We start from the raw sequence: 17,738 nt of genomic DNA, 5'->3' as shown, positions 1-17,738 counted from the left end.
GCTTCCTTCCATATTTCCCCATGTTGTGGATTAGCTGTGGGTCGCTGGTTCGCTCTGGTTCACTGCTAGAATGGGGTATGGGGGATGGGGGGGGTGGTCACTGGCCAACCACACCTGAGACCCATTTCACAGAGTTTCACAGGGAAGAAAGGGTGGCTGACAGGTAGCCTCTCCTGGCACCACCTCCCTCCCTCCTCAGGAACAGCAATTGTGATGCAAGAGAAGACTGTTGGCCCCAAGGGTCTGGGGTGTGATGGTTCTCAGGGGGAGGAGAAAAGGATGTTGGTGCTTTGAGAGTGGCGGGGACCCGCCCACCCAGGACCCCGGTGGTGGCAAGATCTCTGATGGAGCGTTAGAGGCTCAGTGAAAGTAGAAATGCCTGGCTTCTAATCAACCGCAAAAGACTGGACACTAAGTAATTCAGCAATAATCATGAAGACCTAAAGACCAGTGACCCTTCCAGAAATAGTCAGGACTGACAGGCCTCTAAGACTCTCACATCAGTGCTTCCCAAACTGTAATGTGCACACAAATAGCCTTCATGTCTTGTTAAAATGCAAATTCTGACTCAGCAGGTCTGGGGTGGGACCCACGATTCCGTGTTACTAATAAGCTTCTGATGATCACACTTTGAGTAGTGTCTTAGTCATTCTGGCAACTGAACAACAGAAATTTATTTCTCGAAGTTTTGGAAGCTGGAATGTCCAAGATCGAAGTGCCAGCAGATTCGTTGTCTGATAAGGTCCTGCTTCCTGGTTCTTTTTGCTGTGTCTGGGAGAAGAGGTAAGGGAGCTCTCTGGGGTGTCTTTATAAGCACACTAATCCCTGGGACTTTCTGGCAGTCCTGTGGTTAAGATTCCACACTTCCACTGCAGGGGGCACAGGTCCAATCCCTCATCAGGGAACTGAGATCCAGAATGACAAGTGGTGTGGCCAAAAAAATAAAAGAACACTAATTTCATTCATGAGGGCTCTACCTTCATGACCTAATTGCCTCCCAAAACCCCACCTCCCAATACCATCACCTTGGGAGTTGATTTCAACCTATAAATTTGGGGGAGGGCAAAAGACATTCAGTCTATAACAGATAGAAAGGTCTTAATACAAACCTAGGAAAAGTAGAGAAGCCCGCCATGGACAAGTAATGATGGTCAGAATTACCAGCCCTGGGAGGTGGCTCTTAAAGACACAAATTCAATTTGATTTAGAAAAATCAAATAAGTGAGATTTCCTGTAACCATGTGTTGTGGAGAAAATGCATACTCATGTCTTGTGATATATGCTAGCCCATTAGTAATTTTTAAAGCTTTCAAACAGCTGTTATCCATCAAAACAGACTGGTCAGCAAGGGCCAGCTCTAAGTGAGCTGTTTTTTCTTTATCTCTTAACAGACCACACTGTCTCTGAGCCTTCTCTCAAGTCACCAAATAGCCTCAAGATCTTCCACCTGCTACAGGTTCTACTTCCCAATGGGCCATCGTAACTTTTCCAAATAAAATAGGAAAATATTCTGTGCCAGGGGCTATATCCACCCTTCTCTTAACACCCATTTGCAGCCTTCCTGTAAAGGGAAGACTGCAGTGTCTAAAGGCTTAAGAATATGCCTGATCTTGGATTCATCTTAATTTTCCAGGTGTCTAATGAGAGTTTCATGAGCTATCTGCAATCCTTTTGGAAAAGCTTCTCTAACAAATTCTCTATTCCTAGAGGGCTGAATGCAGCTTCCTTAGGGTTTAAGACACTATGGACATTATCAAGTCTTAACCTTTCCTAGAAGGATAAAAGCCTCTATAGGGGTTCAAGATGACACTCCCCCTTCTCACTGAGAAACTTTTCCAGGAATTCACTGAGAATTTCCCACATCCCTGAGACAGATGATGTCATTATGTCCACGAGTACAGGGACCGTGGCTTGCTCCTAAAGTCATTCGTTTTGTATTCCATGTCTTTTAAGTCAAGTGGAAGTGTTCATGGTATTGGTATTGCACCAGAAGACAGCACTGGGCAGCCAGGGAGAGCTAGACTCGAATTAGACTGCAGCTTACCAGCTGTGACACCTTAGGCAAGCTACTTTATTTTTTCTGAGTCTCAACTTATTAACTGTAAAGTATTAGTCATGAGCAAGAATAAAAAAATATTAATTATGAAGTAGATCATAAGACTGTTTGAGGATTAAGTGGAATATCCTATGAAAAGTACCTGGCCTAAAGTTGCTATTCAATAAAGCGAATGAGAGCCCTCTCACAAGGAAGAAGATTTCAGCTTTTATTCCTTTCACACTCTTTATTTTGTCTTAGTGGACTGGTGGCTAGGGGGGAATCCCAATCACTCTTGTATTTCTCTTCCCATCAGCTGGCAATCCATTTTCTGGCCAACAGTCAGGTCCTTTCCACCGTAGTCAGACTGAAAGCCAAATAATAATAATTTTTTAAAAAGAAAAAGAAATCTTATCCATCTAGGTATCATTAATTCTTCTAAGATTATAAATTAGACCAAGATAAAATTTTGTCATTCTTCTGGGATGATGCGTTGGGCCACGTCTTGATTACATTAGATCTTATCTAGATGACCTCTTATTGTGCTTCCAGAACAGCTGAGAAATCTGGGCTGTGCTTTGCCCACAGCTGTGTACATCAACCCTCCGCCTTTCAGCAACACCTCATCAGTCCTCTATACTGAACTCCTATCCTCTAGTTATCCAAACTCTACACGTAACCCAGACCCTGTTTTGTTTTGTTTTGTTTTCTTTCACTCTGTCTCAGAGTTACCTGGCTAAAGAAAATTGCTTTCCAAGTCTGGATTCAAACCCTTTTCCTCCCACCGTCCCACCCCACCCAAGGTCCCCCAGGACTGAGCACTCAGAGCTAGGCAAGGGGTTGAATGATTGAGTGAATAAATGAACAATTGTTCCAGCCGCTTTGGGTGCCGTGTCAAGTGTGCTGGGACACAGGCCATCTGCTTTGTGTCTTAACACCACGTGGTGTTTGCTTACTCGTTTCTTTTAGGTCCCTCCAGCCTCCCAAGCACCAGGGTACTTGGGTCATTCAGTAACACCTCTTAGCCAGGGGATTCAAAGTAGTTCAAGATGAGTGACTATAATGAACCATCCTATGAAATGGTATCTATCTGGAAGGGGAGAGAATTGCAAAGGTGAAAAGAGGACTCAGGTATCCTTACCCCAAAAATATTGCCTACAGGGTCAGCTGCCCACCCCTCTGAACTGCACAGATGACCTTCCATCTGTGTCCTGGCATTGACCGTCATACACCTTACGCTCAGACGCTCTAGTTCTTACTTCTTAGACTCTGTGTTTGAACCATCAGCAGCAGCATCACCCAGGAACTTGTAAGAAATGAATGCATAATCTTGGGCCCTTGCTTCTTAGACTCTATGTTTGAACCAGCAGCAGCAGCAGCACCAGGAACTTGTAAGAAATGAGTGCATGATCTTGGGCCCTCCCCAGGTGTACTAAATAAGGATCTGCCTTTAACAAAATCCCCAGATGTTGAAAACACTGCTTGTCCGGGGGCTATACATGCTTCAAGTAGCACGGCTCTAGATTACCCATCATCCTTTGAACAAGCCGCAAGTGCTCATACTTCCAGGCCTTTGCTGGTATTATTCCTTCTGCTTAGGATACCCTTCCTCAGCTTCTCTCCCGGAATTCTAGACAATTTCATCTCTTATGCAGAAATCATCAGAGCACCCATCTCAGCACTTGGCAAAGAGCTTGCTGATCAGTCTACACATATGCATTCCTAACCGCCTTGACTTTCAGTTGGTTGTTTATTGAGTTCAACTGTGGGGACCATGCTGATTTATCAGCCAGCATATGATCTGTGCTCAACAAATGTTCATTGAACCCACATTGACACTAGCCCCATCTTCTCTGTCATTTTCACATCTTAGAGATTCCAGAAGAAGCCATGTGGCTCGTGAGACATCCCACCAAATTTTAACTTGTGCCATGATTAGCATCCTACAAATGCCCCTGGGCTTGCTGAATGGCCACCCACCTTGACACAAAAACTTGAGATTATATATACCATTGTATTTTACATATGCCCTCACTGATGTGCTAAGACAGAATGATGGTCTGCTCTGGATCGTCTTTGGCAGATGATTATAAATTGCAGAGCATAAATGTAAAGGCTGATTTGTAACCTATCAGTAGGAGCCTTAATGGTCCTAAACAGGCCCTCACAGTGTTTTTCTCTGCCAGTCCAGGAACACACAACAACAAGCTTTGTGGGTAGGTAAGTTGATATTCAGGGGAAAAAAAAAAAAATTAAAAACACACTTTGAAAATGGAAGGCATTGAAATAAATTATAAAATCATCTCAATTTTCCTGCTTCTTACTTCAACCTCATTCATGACTATAACAGCTTGGTTTTCAATGACTGCTACTATGAAAATTTTCTCCTTTCTCAAGGCTCCAGCCAAACCCCACTGGAAATGAAAGAACTGAGCAGAGAGATGGTTGAAATTTCCCATAAGTTGAGTTTTTTATTACGGTGACTGCTGCTTTAAAAGCCAGTCGTAACACATATGGCTTACAAATTATTGCCTCATGTAGGAAAAGCAAAATTCTCTTTCTCCAAGTAGACGTACACTCGCCCAAATCCTATGGCATGGTTTACAGCAGTGGTACTGTTAAAGGCACCACAAACAAGCCTGGGAGAACTCATGTATGGGCCTTTCTCGTCACATGTGCTGTGATAATCCTGGATTCCTGGGATGTATGTTCTGGGGATCAGTCATTGACAGTACATGACCAACAAGAGTTTTAGAATTTTAGGTTGAAGATGAACTTTGAGGTCATTTCATCTAATGTTTGGATCTCTTAGGTAACATCCCTACCAAGTGGCCATCCAGCCAAGACAAGAAAACCTCTGGTAACCGGGAACCCACTACCTCCCCAAACTCTTAAGTCCCTTAAGTCTGATCTCCACTTGTTCACCTTCCATCTTTCCTGTGCAGGAGCACAAAAACAGCATCTTTAGGATCCCACCATCAGGAGAATTCAGGTCCAGTGGTTTCCTATCTTCAAAACTGTTGTTGCTCAGTTGCTCAGTCATGTCCAACTCTTTATGAACCCATGGACTGCAGCACGCCAGGCTTCCCTGTCCTTCACTATCTTCTGGAGTTTGCTCAAACTCATGTCCATTGAGTCAGTGATGCCATCCAACCATCTCATCCTCTGTTGAGCCCTTCTCCTCCTGCCTTTAATCTTTCCCAGCATCAGGGTCTTTTCCAATGAGTCATCTCTTCACATCAGGTAGCCAAAGTATTGGAGCTTCAGCTTCAATATCAGTCTTTCCAATGAATATTTAGGACTGATTTCTTTTAGGATTGACTGGTTCGATCTCCTTGCAGTCCAAAGGACTCTCAAGAGTCTTCTCCAACACTGCAGTTCAAAAGCATCAATTCTTCGGTGCTCAGCTTTCTTTATGGTCCAAGTCTCACAACCATACATGACCACTGGAAAAACTATGGCTTTGACTGTACAGCCCTTGTTGGTAAAGTAATGTCTCTGCTTTTTAATATGCTGTCTAGGTTGGTCATAACGTTTCTTCCAAGCGGCAAGCATCTTTTAATTTCATGGCTGCAGTAGGTTCAAGTTCTACATTCCAGGGAAACAGAACCTGCTTAGTCTAACTGGATGTCACTCCTTGTCCAGAGAAAGGCCAGCACCACCAAGACCATGTGCATCAGAGATGGGGAGTCCTCCAAAGTATTTAAAAGGAGGTGTTGAATCCAGAAAAAGGAAAAAAAACTTTTTTCTGACAAGGTTTTTTTCTGACAAGGCGAGAGATGCAACAACTGTAATAAGAGTAGTTGAACTGGAAGATGAGCCATTGGTTCAGTCAAAGACTGACAAAAACTATCAGATGTCTACAAACCCACAATCCAACTTAAAAAATTTTTTTTATATTCCTGCTTTTGCTCAATCCTGGAATAATCTCTTCAACCTCCAGATAATTCTCACTAATAGGCTGGATCCCACCTGCCCTCCATTTCCAGCACTGCATCTGCCTTGGTGTATAGATACCCTCGTGCTTGGACATCCCCTTCCCCCTACCAGACTGTAATCTCCCAAGATGGGAATCAAATTTTGTAGTTTTCTTTTTATCCTTCACAACACCTATACAAAGTACGAACTTACACAGAGTTGCTGTTTTCCAAATCAGCGGGAAATGTCTTACTTCAAGTAGATGAACATCCAGCAAGTAGGGTGAAGGACAGGAAGTTGTGAATTACCCTGAGTGCTTAAACTTCTTCCTTTTAAGATTTTATGGCAAGCGGGACTTCTGCGGGCTAAGTAAAGATTTCGTTTTCATGATTGTAGTGTGAAATTGAAATATCTCAACATATTAATATTCATCCTCTGACATTTTAACTATCATTTCTGTTCTCTCGTGTAGTCGACTACCAGTAATTGTGTCAGGATTCAGAGCAGAAATATGAGCATCACATTTGTCTCTGCCCTCAAGGAGCTCATCAGCTTTGATAAGTCCACGGCAGAAAAATAATAAATCAGGAATCCCAGGATGAGAATCAATACTCCGGAGATATAGACTAAGTGCCTCTCTAATCCTTTAAGTCAGAGTCTCTCAAAGCACACCCTCCGACTTTCTGCAACAAACTCACTCCTGGCACTTCTTACACTGCAGACCTCCAACCCATGCCTGACCTATAAAATCAAGCATTTAGCCTAGTGCTTGGAGTCCAAGAGTTTCTAAGAAGCCCCTGAGTGGGAATTTCATACACATCATAAATTGAGGGCTACATACAACTCTAGTTATAAATTCTTGAGACCTGAGCACACAGAATGTTATAATATGGATATTCCAAAGCCAAAACAAAGAAACAAAACCTGTTAAAATCCCAACAAAACAGTGTGTAAACTCACACTAGCTTATCATCTGATGAAAGGAAACTCTCGTGCAGTATCATACTCGTTTTCCATGGCTCACCAGTTACCAGCATACACTGTTTTATCGTTAAACCCTGCAGGAGATGGATGCCTTGCTTGACAAGAAGAGTTTTCAGCCAGGCAAGTGGCTGGAATGCTGTCTGGCCTGTATGCTGGTTAGAAGGCTGCAGCAGACGTCAGCATATCCAGGTTACATTTCGGGTTCCTGCTAACTGCGACGTGCAGCATTTGTCCTCCAATCATTCGTGGACCCCATAACAGGTAGGTTTTTTTCTGACAAGGGGGGAGATGCAGCAACTGTAATAAGGGTAGTTGAACTGGAAGATGAGCCATTGGTTCAGTCAAAGGTAAAGAAGTGTAACCTAACATCTCCCTCTTCTAACAGCCATTGACGACTATCAAAAAGTTAAAACTAAAATCTGTCTTTCTAACAGTAAGTTGGAGATTTTCAAAGGGCAACCCTGGCCTCAGAGCTGAGTTTTAGCTCCCCCTCCCTGCTGCCCTGTAGCTGATGTGGGAGCAAGTCCCCCACCTCTCACCCAGCCTCCTGCTCTGTCCGATGCTGGCAGCACCTGCCCAACGTCTGGGGTCTTGGTTGGATCCATGGTTCACAGACGCAAAGGTATTTCCTATGCTCTAAGTCAGGACTTCTCCCCCAGGGGTCCAGGGGTCCCGTTGGCTCTGTTAGTGCTTTAATGAGCATCCTGATGTTATAAATAAAATAGGTATAGGCTGTGCTATGCTAGGAGAAGGCAATGGCACCCCACTCCAGTACTTTTGCCTGGAAAATCCTATGGACGGAGAAGCCTGGTAGGCTGCAGTCCATGGGGTCGCTAAGAGTCAGATACGACTGAGCGACTTGACTTTCACTTTTCACTTTCATGCATTGGAGAGGGAAATGACAACCCACTCCAGTGTTCTTGACTGGAGAATCCCAGGGACGGGGGAGCCTTGTGGGTTGCCGTCTATGGGGTCACACAGAGTCGGACACGACTGAAGCGACTTAGCAGCAGCAGTGCTAAGTCGCTTCAGTCATGTCCGAGTCTTTGAGACCCCATGGACTGTAGCCCACCAGCCTCCTCTGTCCTTGGGATTCTCCAGACAAGAATACTGGAGTGGGTTGCCATGTCCTCCTCCAGGGGATCTTCCCGACGCAGGGATGGAACCTGCGTTTCTTACATCTCCTGCCCTGGCAATAGACAAACTTTTTTTTCTGGGGAAAGCGGCCATAGCTTTGATCAGATTTTCAAAGGAGTCTCTGACCTAAATTGCTATCACGTTCCTTTTCTCTGTAATTAATTACCAAGTGTTTATTGAGTCTTTACTGTGGAATCTGTCATTAGTGGAGCAGCGACCCCCACTTCTCTTGTAACCTTTGAGCAGTCAAGGATGGATCACAGCATTTATATGGTTTGGGTTTCACTTTATAGGAGAGAGCGGTGAGGGTCATGCACCAAGAGCCGCCTGGGAAGCGTTACCTCACCTCGGGGGGAATCTACACCCACGGGGCGCTGTCCCTGGCCTCCAGCAGGGCAGAGTGGGAGGCTGTCGAGCCTGTTCTAAGTCAGCGCAACGTGTTTTCCACTCCAGCAACACCTAACATATGGCATGTGCACTGATGCCGATGAAAACAGTGATTCATCCTTAATCCTTAAAAACACACACACACACACACAGTCGACCCTGTGGCCTTGGCTCTCCTCCCTGAATGCCCTTCTGTTCTCCAAAATGTCTGTGTTGCCACCTGCCCGCACCTGGTCCCGCTTGCTCCTCGGTCTCCCTCTCCTGCAGGCTCCCTGCCAGTCTTCTGATCTCTGGCTCCTTCTCTTTCCATTGCTCTTTCTTCTGCTTCCTCACCGTCCCTTCTGGGGATTTCAGCTGCACGTCCTCAGCCTTCTCTGCCATGTAACGACCTTCCCTCTCCTGTCCTGGCCTTGGTGTCTCCCACTTGGTCTGCCCTCTGCCTTGACCATCCTCCCCATCCCCCACCCCTTAGAAGGAATAGCTCCCTATCTGGGGGGAAGGGAAGAAGGTGAAGGAAAATGTAGGAAACATTGGGTGATGAGATAAAGAGGAGAAATTTGGGGGAAGAAGGGTAGCAGGATGAAAACACTGAGAATCACCAACTTCCTCCTGCTTTTTTTTTTTTGGAGGGGGCGGGTCACAAGGCACAGCATGTGGGATCTTAGTTCCCCAATCAGGGATCGAACCCAAGCCCCTGTAGTCGAAGCATGGAGTCCTATCCACTGGACCACCAAGGATGTCCCTCTCCTGCCACTTTGATGTACTTCACAAGGTCTTTTGTTTGGTGCCCAGCAGGGCAGAAGGCACAGGTGTTATATTCTGGGAGAAGACCAAACTTCACCAGCCTTGTAAAAAAACATAAAAGCAGAAAGAGAAGAATAGAGAGATAAGGAAAGATAAGAATAGAGAGATAAGAAGAAAAAAGAGAGGAAATGTCAAGCGATAACAGAGGGGAAAGAACAAAAATGGATAATCTCATAGCTTAACTCTCTTTAAACCAAAGCAGACCTTCATCAATAGTTAAGCAAACAGGGATAAAAAGAATCATATCTGGAGACAAAGGCAACCAGTCATTGTCACTAGATTTGGGATTTGGGCAACCTTGAATTGTGCAAGCAGGAGTGTTCTAAACATTGGTTATTGGTGGAGACTCAAAACACGTTTTCAAAAAAAGGCAGTATGATGCAGAGAAGTCAGAAAAAACTGGGTGAATCCTAGTTCAGTGTAACCTTGGTCCAGTCACAACCTGTCAGAGCTTCAAATAAAGATGAGCATACCTTCCAAGAAGTATATCTCTATCGCAGGATTGTTGTGACAAGTGATGGTTTGTGTCAAGTGCCCTGAATACAGTTGTGGTTGTTATTATTTTTACTATCATTAAAACTCTGCTCTATGGTATAGAATCACGAGGGGAAATTACAATAACTAATAACCTGCAATCTACCAGAAATAAAAAGCACTGTCCTAAAAAGACCATAGAAATCCAACCATTGTGCACTTCACAATGCTTTCGTGGGGGGATGTACAGAATTTAACCACCAGCAGCAGGAGTCAATGCTTTTCCAAGAAGAGCCTCTACTAGAATCTGCCCTGCAGGTGGGAGTGGAGAGGCTGGGTATCCAGTAGGTTGGGGGTAGAGAGAGTCAACCTTACAAGTAGTGGTCAAGTTTCTAAGCCTCCGTTCCTCATATATAGAAAAAGGACAGTGATGTACACTTCACTGTATACAAGTTGGAAGATTAAAAGCCAACCAGTATACCAAGCCTGTGTTTCCTAGAACATAAGCTGTATGGGATATTAACGTGTGCGTCTGTGCTCAGTCCCTCAGTCAAGTCTGACTCTGCGACCCCATGGACTAGCCCACCAGGCTCCTCTGTCCATGGGGTTCTCCAGGCAAGAATGCTGGAGTGGGTTGCCATTTCCTACCTAAAGGGATCTTCCCAACCCAGGGTCATACATTGGCAGGCAGATTCTTTACCACTGAGCCACCCGGGAAGCCTAGTAAGTGTTACCAAAGTGGGAAAATGCTGGGTCACATGGAGGTCTCATGTGTCCTTGTGTGGACAGAGAAATGGAAGCAAATTTGCAGAATCTACCAGCATTGCAAATGCACAGACTTCTTGACACAGCAATCCTGCTAATGAGATGCGAGGGAGAGATTCAATTGATTTCTTATTGCAGGACTTCTTCAGACAGGAATGTGATCTGCAGCTTTTCCCAAACATATTTAAATCCAGGCTCCTTTTCTTGTAGAACATCTCCTGGGATTAGTGTTCCAAGGAAGACATTTGGAAACACTAAATTAGATCGTGCATGTGTGAGCTGGTACAGATGGTACTCCATAAGCCTTTTCTTTTCTTCTGATGGTCCCAGGCTTAGCCCAAGCCCTCCTGTCCCAGCACCACCATCTGTTCCCTATGACCAAAGTCTCTCTTCTCCCTCGTCAGCTACAAAACACGACACGGTCCAATAACTTCTCCTGGATGTCCTGTCTCTGAAGTGTAGAATCCCTCAGAAGTTTTCTAAAGCTCTTCACTGTTTAGAGCAATAAGAAATGAAGAACGAAAACATTCTCTCTCCTCCAGCTCCTTTCTCTGTGTTCACTTCGACTCTGTGTGGACTGACAAGAACGAAAACATTCTCTCTCCTCCAGCTCCTTTCTCTGTGTTCACTTCGACTCTGTGTGGACTGACAAGGCCAAATACAGCTCAGGCACTAAAGGTGAGCATCAGAGACTCGAAGTGAAATTCACTTGGCAAAGAAAAATTCGTTGATGTATCATGGGTTCTTCAACAGCCAAGTCAGGGGAGCAGGGCCTGGGAACTAGAAAAACAAATTAGAACAGAGACTGGGGAACCGAGAGGGGTCGGATAGAAGCAGCTTCAGGAATGAGCTTCTCTTTCCTTTCTCTTTTTTTTTTTAAAGATTAATTTATTTGTTTGGTTACTTTTGGCTGCGCTGGGTCTTCATTACTGTGTGAGGGCTTTCTCTAGTCGTGGCCGGTGGGGGCTAGTCTCTAGTTGTCGTCCCGGGACTTCTCGTTGCAGTGGCTTCTCTTGTTGAGGAACACGGGCTCTAGGCCAGCAGGCTCAGTAGCTGTGGCTTGTGAGCTCAAGAGTGCTGGCTCAGTAGTCATGGCGTACAGGCTTAGATGTCCTGAAACATGTGGAAGCATCCCAGAGCAGTGATCAAACCCCTGTCCCCTGCACTGGCAGGCAGATTCTTAACCACTGGACTATGAGGGAAGCCCTCTTTCCTTTCCTGAGTCATCATTAGGCTTTTCCCCTAGGGTCTGATGGGGTGCCAGTGAGAAAATGTGTGACAGGTCAAGGAAGGGAGGAAGAAGGCAGGGGAGTGGTGAGTTTTAAAAGGGAACATGCTGTGTGTGCTATATGATGGAGCATGGGTAAATGAGTGGTTCCCCCACAGAGCAGGTCTGAAATAAATCCTTGAATGAATTAATTAATGGAAGAACTACCAACTAACTAGATAAGATTGAGTACAAATCAGAAAACCATAGTCACTGTTCTTCAGAGTAAGAAAATAAAGTTCTTGGCAAGAATCAGATCCAAGTGAGCAAGACAGCCTGTTTGACCAGGTAAGCGGTTCTCATGTCACAATAGCAGTGGGACGCGCCATAAGAGAAACACCTAACCGAACCACTTTTGTTCCAGTTCCTTCTCAGAGGAGCAGAATCCCAGCAAGGGGTTGGGGGAAGGTCATTCTTCTAGCCAGCGTGTGTCAATAGACCTGAATTTTGCCCTAATCTGCTCAGAGAGGCTTTCTCTTCCTTTGTTTGGCTTTTTCTCCCCTCTGAGGATTGCCTCATCTCCATCCAGATAGTAGAGATCTTCAACTACTCACCAGGGGTTTGACACTGACTGTGGAATCTTTGATATTCCTTGAATATGAAACTAACACAATGGAGACTCACAGTATTGTTATTATCTTATTATAGACTGAAAGAAGGAAAAGAACATTTAACTGTATGCACAGCCAAAAACATCAATATTTACAAAAGACGCCAATTACTATAATAATTGTGGAGTATCTTACAGAACTGTAGAATGTCATACAACTGATGAAGGATGCATAAAATCTTAAAAGAACGTGTTAACTCTGACACACAAAAAAGAAAATGTTGTTTGGACAAGAAAGATAGATTTAAAAGTCAACATATTTAAGGAAAATATTATCAGGAAGATAGATCTTTAACAAGCAAAATATGACCTGCATTCAAAACCAAAGATAAAATTTTTAAATTATTCATTGATTTGAATTACGAATACAAGTTTCCCCTATATTTCACTGTAAATAATTGAGAGTTAACTTGAGAGTTAAAATGTTTTCAAAATAAAGGATTTTACTCAAAAATTTAACTTTAGATAACTTTCTGTGGTACAAAGTGATGGAATTAGGAAAACTAACATAAAGAAATAAAAACTAATAACAGGAAGAAATAAAATTTGAATGCATTCATGGGTAAATGATTGGAAATGACTGATGCTGGAAAAGATTGAGGGCAAGAGGAGAAGAGGGTGACAGAGGATGAGATGGTTGGATGGCATCATCAACTCAATGGACGTGAGTCTGAGCAAACTCAGGGTGTTAGTGAAGGCAGGGAAGCCTGACGTGCTGCAGTCCGTGGGGTCACAAAGAGTCGGACCTGACTTAACAACTGAACAACAAGAATAATGGGGAAATGAAAGCCATGTTTTCCTGAGGATAAATCTAAGAAAATTCTGATTGAAAAATAACACACACTTCTCCAGAACCTGCTCAATATTAAATTTTTTCCTCTAATAATCTTTTGATCTGAGATCCCCTTCTTCTTTACAAAAGATAACATCTATTCTTTCAAATCACTTCTGTTGGTTAAGATTAGTGAGTTGGAAAGAAGATGATCCTAAACAATTCTGCCCCCAGCTGTGGCAGATTAATTTGTAACAGTAACACTCCCCCTAAGAATGATTGAAAACATGAAGATGGGGAAGAAGAGGCTGTCTGAGGGCATCAGAGTGGTACCAAAGCACCAAGGACCTGAGAGGGCAAAATTCCAGAGAAGTAGGACTCATATGGTTTGAACTTGATATCTGTCAGCTGAAGCAATTTTTCTCTGCAGGGCATTTGATAATCCAGATCAGCAGAATAGTGATCAAGAAAAAAGAAAACCAGAATCTGAGTATTATCAGTCAATGCAGGGATCTCACAAAAATGTCTAATTTCAGCTGAACGTATCTTCCTAAGTGTCAATGAAAAAGGCATTACCAACCTTTCCAAGTAAGCCCTCCATGGATATTATGCCCAGCCTTCGTTTGGAGTTATCAATTGTCTCCTGAGCCATAATCAGAATTGAATATTTTTAAACCTTCACAAAATCAACATTGTAAGTTAACTCAGTAAACAGTCAAGTTGACCAAAGGTAAAGAGCCTTGTGAATGAATCAAAGACAAGAAAAATTCCTGTGGATTGAGTTCCCCAGAGGAAGACAGTGAGATGGACTTTGCAGCATAAAATTTTTATTGAGGACCAGCACCTGTGAAAAGAAGATGGGACGATGAAAATGGGCAAATGGGGAGTTGAAGTGTGATGTAGGCTCAGAAATTCTTCAGTTTACCAGGCAGGGAGTTTTAGAGTAAAAGAGTACCATGTGAGTTGGACCCCACTGGACCAAGAGCCACTTTTACCTCCTCTTGTATTAAGTCATGGGATTCAGAATGTGGCATGGCCTTGAGTAGGGAAGTCATGTACGGATGTGAGAGCTGGACCATAAAGAAGGCAGAGAGCTGAAGGACTCTTGAGAGTCTCTTGGACTACAAGAAGATCAAACCAGTCGATCGTAAAGGAAGTCAACCCGGAATACTTGTTAGAAGGACTGATGCTGAAGCTGAAGCTCCAATTCTTTGGCCACCTGATACAAAGAGCCAACTCATTTGAAAAGACCCTGCTTCTGGGAAAGATTAAAGGCAGAAGGAGAAGAGGGTGACAGAGGATAAGATGATTGGATGGCATCACCAATTCAACAGACATGAACTTGGGCAAACTCTGGGAGATGGTGAGGGACAGGGAAGCCTGGCATGCTGCAGTCCATGGGGTCACAAAGAGTCGGACACGAATTGGCAACTGAACAATAACAAGTCGGGCAAGGTGGCTTTCTGCAGATAAAGCAGACCCTGGAGGAGCTGACAGTTGAGGACTTTCTTCTGACCTCAGTCTGTGCAGCTGGGCAGCAGATCCATCCTAGAAGGAGCAGCTCCTCCTGCACCATCCCTATTTCCCAGAGCAGGGACAGCCAAGAAAACACAACACAGGATGCTAACGGGGGATGGAGTCCGGGTGGTGTCGCCCAGGCATGCATCATTCATTCGACATTCCCCAGACTTTCACTGTGGACTTATTCTGAGCCTAGAACTGTACTTTGGATCCAGAAAAGAGGCTCACATTCTCTCTACCCTCTAAGAATATCCATCCAGCAAGGGAAGGCAGCTACGAAGTGAGTCCTCTGAGAGCGAAGGCACAGCACCAGGGGGTAAGGCAAGGAGGGCACCTCGCCCAACCAAACTGGGGAAAGAGAGCAGAGATCTTCATAAGTTTCCACGCAAATGCTTTCTGGTCTGGAGTGTCTGCTGTGTAAGTAACTAAGCATAAGCGGCTGTCTACCGGGGAGCAAGAAATGGCAACCCTCTCCAGTATTCTTGCCTGGAGGATCCCGTGGACAGAGGAGCCTGGCGGGCTACAGTCCATGGGGTCGCAAAGAGTCGGACACTACTGAAGCGACTTAGCAAGCACGGGGAAGCAGACCCCGGTAATTTTATGGAAATAGTCAAACATAAGGGGCAAAGATGACTTAGCCATCATCCCCAGGAGTCATATGAAGGAGATTCACCATCAGCTTCCCTAGGCTTTGTTTATTCATCTGTTACAAAGGGGAACTCTTATTTCAAAGAACAAATTAATTCCCGTGACATGTGTTCACTGTAACTACAAAACTTGGTCAGGATTATAGAAAATCTGAGCTTGGTTCTCCCAGTTGTGGAAGGCTCAGTCAGTTAAATTTACAGAGTCTTCTCCAGCAGGAACTGAGAAGGGGGCTGTTTGTCTTTTTTTGGTAAATGCAGATGCAAAGTTTATTATTAGAGACAGAGCACAACAACAAGTGGGTCAGCCCATAGAGAAATGGCTTGTTGAGATGAGATAGAAGCAAGGCAGCGATGCATGCCCAGAGAGAAAGGGTGTGGGCATCCCCTTTAGGGGGAGGAGACCCTGTCTGTTCCTAGGGGTATCTCAGCTTCTAGAACAAATGGGAAATTCTATATGCCCCCCTCTCCCTTTTTTTCCCCCTGCAAAAAACTTTATTGTTTCTGCTTGGTCCAGAGCTTGGGAGAGGGCTTCAAGATGATTAAAATGCTGCCTAGGGGCTGCAGAAAAGGGCTCCAGACAGAAGCCCTGGCCCCAGAAGGCCTACTCAAAGGCAGCCGGGGTCCAGAGGCTCCTAGTCATGTTGAAGGGTGAGCCTTTCCATGAGATACTTGCCCAACTCAGCCTGGGGACCGGCCAGCCTGTGCAGGTTGGTCACATGGTTGCCCATCTTCTCCGTGAGTTTCTCCTGCTCATCCAGGGTGCAGCTTTCCCGGAACCACAGAGGTGGGGGTCTGCTCGGGCAGAACCCAGGGCCCACAGGTCCAAAATGGCCTGGTTCAAGTTCTTCTCCATGAGAAGGGTGGCTTCCATGGCATCCTGGATTTTCCGTGCTTGTCTCGAGAAGCTTCTGCACGTCCTGGAAGAGGGTGCGGTCACTGCACTGGTTTTGCATTATTCAAGAGACACTGGGTGCTTCTTCTTGGCCAATTCATGGAAAAAGGGGCCCACACCCTCCAGAACTACATCATCATGGTCAAAATAGAACCCCAGGGAGAAATAGGTGATGGAGGCCCACAGATGCAGGTTGACCAGGCGGTTGACGGCAGTCTCTACCTAGGTGAAAAAATTCTGATGAATCTGGGAGCTCATGGTTGGTGGGTATTAAGGAGTTAACCTCAAAAAGTGGTGTTGGCTGGTCCCAGTGGTTGAGGACAGTTGTGTGGCTGATTCTGAAGGTTGCAAAAAGAGTTTGGAGGGTGGTCAGAGGCTGCAGCGAGGGGCATCCCTGGGTCCGTTCTGTCCAAACACTGTTGAAGCAGGAGACAGATCCACGGGTCCGTGGAGCAAAGCTACTGAAAGCTGTCTCCCTATGTCAGTTAGTGAGCACAGTAGAGACATTTCCAGTTGGCTAGTGAGCACACTAGGGGTGATTTCCGGGCTCCTCCATCTCCCCCCAACCCCCAGCCTCCTTTCTCCCCTCCTCGCCCTGCCTAGGACCACCTCTGAGCTCAGACTGTGGATTGGAACACCTGTGAGTGGCTTCTCCAAGTGGCCAGGGCTTCCTTACCACGTGGCAGCTGGGTTCCCAAGGTGAGCATCCTGAGAGAGAGGGAGCCAGACAGAAGCCACATGACCCTTCTTGACCTCACCTCAGAGGTCAAACTCTATCCCTTCCGCTGCATCCTACTGCAGTTACAAAGATTTTCTCAGATTCAAAGGTAGGGAACCTTCTCAATGGGGAGATGTCAACATCGCATTGCAGAAAACAAAAACGAAACATGTGATATGAACATGGCAGATTACATTTTCCAAGGGACATCTGTATATATGCCACAACACTCCTATGACGCAAATACAAGGTCTCTCTTGCATTTGCATTAACAGACATTCCTGACTCTGCCCTGTACATTCTTCTCGAAATCCTCAGGAGCTCTGCAAAGAAAATATGAGCATATTGGCTCTCCCTTCCATTCCTGCCCAAACTCAGGACCTGGCGGGGCAGGGGATGCAAAAGTGACAGATTGGGAATGTTTATCTCAGCAAGTAGAGATCTCACTCGGGCTCTGGGTGACGTGGGAGCAAGGCCACACACACCCGTTATCAGTACTGCTTGAGTTAGCGTGCCATTTCTGTCCCTTTCATTCCTCTTTTTCATTATTTATTTGTCTATGTTTGGTTAATGTTCCAGGGCCTAAATCTTCTTGGGAAAGAAGACATTATCCGTACAGCATTAAAACTCCATTTTCATTTATTTATGCCAAGGCTCGTAGAATTATTAGGAATTTTAAGCTGAATTCACTTACGCCAAGTGGTCCTTTTGACAGGAAGTGAATTTCAGGCTAAGTCAGTACTCAGGCAGTCATTCACCTCAAAGTCAGGATGCAAATCAATTCTTTTTTATTTCAACAGATGTGTT

The 17,738-nt window shown here is 45.0% G+C and overlaps 1 pseudogene; it reads right to left on the bottom strand.

Annotated features, from left to right (window-relative positions):
- Window positions 1–15,925: 15,925 nt before the first annotated feature.
- On the bottom strand, window positions 15,926–16,471 carry LOC113881967 (annotated as a pseudogene).
- Window positions 16,472–17,738: the final 1,267 nt, after the last annotated feature.

The sequence above is a fragment of the Bos indicus x Bos taurus genome, chromosome 23 (assembly GCF_003369695.1).
Source record: "Bos indicus x Bos taurus breed Angus x Brahman F1 hybrid chromosome 23, Bos_hybrid_MaternalHap_v2.0, whole genome shotgun sequence".
NCBI lineage: Eukaryota > Metazoa > Chordata > Mammalia > Artiodactyla > Bovidae > Bos > Bos indicus x Bos taurus.
This window is presented reverse-complemented; position numbering and strand designations above follow the sequence as displayed.